Here is a 6,299-nt window from a genome sequence, read left to right on the forward strand (position 1 = left end):
TTTATTGTCCATCTTTCTCAACTATTTTTACACTTCATCAGCATTTAACAATATTTCATGCCGCTATTCTAATCACTCAACCATTGCTTTACTCATAATTGTCTTGAGATGCCAATAAATGTCAACTATTTGCATATACCTTGTGTTTTGTTGTCACAAACCCATTAAATAAAAACCTGCTTTTCTTTATTTGTATTACCATATATTGCATTAGACATTCAATGTATACCCAAGATCTATCTATTGATTACTGTTAATATGTTGGTTCAAATTTTAATCATATGAATAGACGGTATTTATTACTACCGCAATACTTATTTAATTGCTGAATCATTGCAGTACAAAAGTATAAACATATGGTTCTACAATAACATTTTCTAAGGCCCTGAAGTGATATACAGGTCACCTCACATTAGCTTAGCCCTGCCTTAGGCATATGACTCGATTCATTTCTTTAAACGCATTACTTGACACTTGTTCCATAATTAATGACTATCTTTAATCTTTTTTGGGCGGCTGACTGCCCCTAGGGCGGTGGACCACAGTCTCTGGAGCTTTCATCGTGGTGTCTCCAGCTAGAACTTCATGCGCGGGTAAGGGTGCAATATCGATGGTGCTTTGGTGATTTCCAAATCAGATGATGGAGACATTTGCCTGCCGATCAAAACTCTATCAGGATGTGGAAGCCGGTCCTTTGGTGCAATTGCTATTTGATTGTTTGGTCTCTGGGTTAGCTAGGAGCTCTTCCTCTGGTAACGGGTTTTTGCTTGCATTTTTTTCCTTTTGAAGCGTTTCACCACTGGTTGATATGTTTAACCTAGGATCTGAAGTTCTTACTGTTTTGCCACAGTTTAACTCTAGGACTATCCTTGCATCCAGATGAGGTTCTGTTGTATATATTATTTCATGAGCAGGTAAATACTTTTGTATTTCCATCTCTATGTTGTTGTTTTTGGTTTATTTTCTCTTAATTTCTTTGTTGAAAACTAATTTCCGCTGTCTTGGTGTGTATTCGCCAGGTCTTTGATGCTCTAGGTGCTGAAGCGTTGGGGTTCTCTAGTCCTTTTGTCGCAGTCCCTATTCCTCAAAATTCCCTCACCGGGTATGCGAGTTGGGGATTTTATTAACTTCCTTTCCTATGCTACCTGAAACGTTAATTTTGATTTGGACCAAGGATTCTGACACAGTGTATGCGTTTTGGTTTTTAAGGCTTAGAGCCATTGATTCGACCTGAGACTCTGAGAGTATTTTTTGTGTAAATGTAAAAGAGGAAACCCTCGCATGGGGTTCTGCTCTGTATTCGTCTATTTCCTTAGCTCTAAACTGAAGATGTGTTTTTGGTTTTTGTTTGAATAATATTCTTTACAGATTTTAGCTATGTTCTTAATGCTTCAGTTTCATATTGAGGCACTGTACTTCCTATTTAATATGTAGCACATTATTATGGTATTACTATGGTTTCTGCTTCGCAGCATTTTGTGCTTTCTCTTTCTGGTTTGTAACGCTTTCTTTGGTTATATCCTATAACTAGATTTATTTCTTGATTTTGTTTTCACTCTACCTTCTAAGAGCCGAGTTGCACTGGTAAACCCTCTATATTTCTCTCTCTGAGGATTAGTGGTTTTTCTCGCTTTGGTAATGGGGCATAACCCTGCCTGACTTGGAATCTACACAAATTCATTTACCATGTTAGTTGCTTCTATGAATTTAACAGTAAATAATTCCTCTTTTATCGGTTCATCATCATTCCTTTTAATTTATGTTTCTATCAATTTATCAGTAGAATGAGTCCGCTATTTTACAGAGTTATGAGCTACAGTGAATAGCTTCGTTATCTTACAGGTTGTTGTCTTTTGAATTGATAGAGGGTAACTTTGTATTTTACAAATTATTGTTTCTATAGTTTTACTGTCTTTATGATTCGATAGTAATAACCTCATAATCTACAGTTTTACTATCTTTGTGATGTAGAAGTTAATCTATAGAATCTACATGTTTACTGTCTTTTATATCGATAGTGAATATTTTCATTAATCTATAGCTTTACTATATTTATGATGTAGAATTTAATCTACATAATCTACAGGTTTACTCTCTTTTATATTGATAGTGAATATCTTCATTAATTCTATAGTTTTTCACACAAACCCTTCTTAGTTGCTGGATCATTATTTCTCATGTAATTAACTTACTTAAGAAAGAAAGCATGTCCGAAGATAATTCCTATAACTAAATAGATAGAGTTAATAGATTATACTTATCTGTCTTGCTGATTTCCTTAATCCTCTGATTATCTTGCCTCCCAACCTTGAGACCAGCGTTGCACCGCTTTATGTCTCTCCCTGAGTTACCCTTCACAGAGTTTTCTCCTCAAGAACTCCCGTCTTGAATAGTAAAAGCTATCTGGTCTTAACCAGACTGAGCTACTATATCATTATCTGTCCTTCCAACACAGTTAAACTCTTTCTTTTAATATGTTAAATATTTTTCCTTCTTGATCTCAGATGCCCCCCATCATCTTGATCCCTTTGAATAAATATTCTCATGGAAGTAGTTAGGGTTGGGTAACTGCTGAGTCTAACTGTTTGAGAAATAAAATTGTCACCCATTGACAATTCATTCTCATTTAGGTTTAATCAAACAATTACTCCATAATTATAGCATTCCACTTTTCAAGCATTTAAATCAAAATTAATTAATTATACAAATTTAATCAGTGTTCAGTTTGTTTAAGAGAGTGGTAAATAAATATTTACATATATGGGGTCTATTGAAAATAGTAACAAGAAATACTAAAAATAGCATTCAGAATATTCCAATTTTATTTTGTCCTTGAATTAGAATTGAGAATTAAAATTCGAATTTAGTTTCACGAGCTGCTTGAAAAACAATTAATTCATGATGGATTACAAGCTAGAAGTCTTCGTGAAGTCATGCAACAGTTATCCCTTAAATTAAGGAGATTATCCCTTAGTTAAGGAGATAAGGATGAGTTGTATTTAAGCTATAATTAGTTAGCTCAGTTAACTGAGTTAAGTCCAGTTAGATTAGTTCCAATCAATTTGTGGAACTGATTGTGAGTTCAGTTAGTTAATGCATGCATGCATGAAACTAGTGTACTCTAGATAACTGAAGATTATCTCATAAATAACTCATGCATGTCTATTCAGAGAAAGACCTAGTTGAGATTAAAGATAGGGACATTGTACTATCAGTTCGAGGAATTTTCCTATAAAGAAAACTCATCCATGCAAAAGGAATAAGGTTCCTTGAGGATTGCACAGTTTTACAGGGTGTGAGATCAGTGTGAGTGATCAGTGTTACACTTGGTAACAGCTGGATCACCTAGGAGAAACTGTGCAAAGAAATAGGAGGCTTGGAAGGTAGAGGAGAAGGTTTGTGAGAAGCCTTGATTGCCTGTGAGCGTCCAGGAGGATTGTACTGAGAGCTGGCTAGTTGTGAGAGCTAAGGCCTTGTGTAATCCTGAGATATTTCCGCCTTGTATGATAATACATATAGGGGGTTTTCAGCTGAGGCTTTCCCCAGAGTATTCTTCTATGTTTCATGTGTATGGTTTCTTCTTCTGGTTATATGTGTTCAACTCTGATTCAGCTAGATCTTTAAGCTCCCGCAACTTTGATAGTAGAAGTAGATTATAGTATTTTGCTTTGGTACATTGCATTATCGAGTTAATCTACAGTAAGATTTTCTACATAGATCTCAGAGGTAGATTTGTAGAGAATTTGCAGGAATTTCTACATGGTATCAGAGCAAAGGTGATCGAAGTTGTGAATAGTATACAGAGAAAGGAAATTCGAAGTTTTGAAGTTTAGGGTTGTAGGTACAGATCAAATTCATCTCATATTTCAAGTTGGTCAATGTCGTTCTATGGCTTGAGACTCGAGTATGCCTTGGATGGCAGCTCAAATTACATAGCATGGAAGGGTTGCATGGAAGCGGTATTAGAAGAAAATGGTTTGAAGGATTTCATTGATCAAGAAATCCCCAAGCCAGCTTCAACTAATGCACAAGAGTTGGCTGAGTGGAAGAAGTGTGTGGCGAGGGTGAGACGGATCATCCTTGAGGGAGTTTTAGACCACATTGTCTCGAGTCTCCATGGGAAGGATACTCCATATTCAATGTGGAAGACATTGAAGGACCTCTACCAGAATAGTAGAGACTAGAGGAAACTGGCACCCAAGGATAAGCTTCAGAGAATCAAGATGGAGAACGGCGATACTATTTACACATATATGAACAAGCTCACCACCTGTAGAGATGAGCTTGGAAGTGTGGGAATAACTACTGCTGATGAAGATATGGTGAGCCTCGCTCTCCTCGACCTTCCAAAGAGCTAGAATAGCTACTAGGACTCTATTAATGGAAGGGAGAAACTGCCGAATTGGGAATGACTGTGGTAGGATCTCATGCAGGAGGAGATCAGGAGGAACACACGAGATGGTTCTTCATCCAAGGATGATGAAGAAAATCTGACCTTAGTAGGCAAGGCAAGGAAAGGGAAGGAGAAGGGTTCCCATTCCAAATTGAATTCTTCTCATGGAGGGAAGAAGATTGACAAATATAAAGTGAGATTCTTTAATTGTCATGAGGTGGGCCATTATGCAACTAATTACTCATTGAATAAGTCCAAGAAAGGATTCTTGGAAGGATCTGAAGGTGAGGCATTGGCCTCTCAATTCGAATTGGATTTTACCCTCATCGCATGCATGGTTTCATTAATGATGGGTAGTGGTTGGTTTCTTGGCAGTGGAGATTCATTCCAGATGACCGACGATAAAAGTTTATTTAGTACCTTGGAGGAGAAAGACCTCAAGATGCGCATACAGATGGGTGACGACGAATGGTTTAGTGTTTCAGGAGTGGGAACGTTTTCTTTTCAGAGGGAGCATGGAGCTCTCATCACCTTGACAGATGTGAAGCATGTCCCTGGACTGTAGAAGAACTTGGTATCGATCGCGATGTTGGAGGACAAAGGCTACGGTGTTGTCTTTAGTAAGGGAAAGGTTTTCCTTAGACACATCACCACAGGCAGGTGAAGCAGATCAGTTCACGAGTCAAGAACCTGTATGCTCTTGAGGTTGAAGATGCATGCAAAGCCTTAAGGAGCAAGACAAATGTTAGAGACATGGTGGTTGAGAAGGAGAGTAAATTAGCTCTCAACATGTAGTGCCGAAGAAGTCCCAGACAATTGTGGAGGAGCCACAATTGGATAAGTTAGCAGAGGGATCACGTGCAGCCATACCTCCATGTGTGAGGTGGAGTGATGTAAACTGATAGTCTCATGAAGGCTAAAATTGGGCAAGGTCCACTGAGAGGTTTTATCTCATGGATGATACCTTACTATGGGAGTCGAAGTTATAGAGTAGCGGGAAGAATCAGTGGGATTGATGCAGTCGGAGATCAAAATGATAGAGGCTAGAGCAGTCAGATACTGAAAAGAGTAGATAAGGATTGACAATAGTGTAGAAAGGTTGAGTCGGCAGAAGCGCATAGTTTTCAGTTGACAGAGACAATAGCAGTTAGAGACTGTGATGAAAGATGCATCATTCTAATTCAGGTTAGATGTTTTTTTTGTTTCTGGAGTTGCTGGAGCAACAACACTAGAGAGAAGTGTTGCATGCAGAACATTCCAAAGGTTTAGGATCGGAATCGAGTTGAATTCCTTTCTTGTTGAGAGGGAGTGTTGAAAATAACAAGAAGAAATGCTAAAAATAGCATTCAAAATATTCCAATTTTAGTTTGTCCTTGAATTAGAATTGAGAATTAAAATTCGAATTTAGTGTCACTAACTACTTGAAAAATAATTAATTCATTATGGATTAATTAGTTGGAGAAATTCAAGCTAGACGTCTTTGTGAAGTCATGCAACAATTATCCCTTAAATTAAGGAGATTATCCCTTAGTTAAGGAGATAAGGATGAGTTGTATTTGAGTTGTAATTAGTTATCTCAGTTAACTGAGTTAAGTCCAGTTAGATTAGTTTCAAACAATTTGTGGAACTGATTGTGAGTTCAGTTAGTTAATGCATGCATGCATGAAACTAGTGTACTCTAGATAACTGAAGATTATCTCATAAATAACTCATGCATGTCTATTTAGAGAAAGACCTAGTTGAGATTAAAGATATGGACATTGTACTATTAGTTCGAGGAATTTTCCTATAAAGAAAACTCATCCATGCAAAAGGAATAAGGTTCCTTGAGGATTGCACAGTTTTACAGGGTTTGAGATCAGTGTGAGTGATCAGTGTTACACTTCGTAACAGCTGGATCACCTAG

At 37.4% G+C, this 6,299-nt stretch overlaps 1 long non-coding RNA gene across 1 annotated transcript; it reads left to right on the top strand.

Moving 5' to 3' along the window:
- Positions 1-474: 474 nt before the first annotated feature.
- LOC149196403 (uncharacterized) lies at positions 475-1,378 on the top strand. Its single transcript, XR_016254129.1, has 3 exons — positions 475-752; positions 851-914; positions 1,020-1,378. It is a non-coding gene; the product is annotated as an uncharacterized LOC149196403 (long non-coding RNA).
- The last annotated feature ends 4,921 nt before the right edge of the window (positions 1,379-6,299 follow it).

The sequence above is a fragment of the Pinus tabuliformis genome, chromosome 2_2, assembly GCF_031772625.1.
Source record: "Pinus tabuliformis cultivar Carrire ecotype Pingquan chromosome 2_2, CPIR1, whole genome shotgun sequence".
Classification (NCBI taxonomy): Eukaryota; Viridiplantae; Streptophyta; class Pinopsida; order Pinales; family Pinaceae; genus Pinus; species Pinus tabuliformis.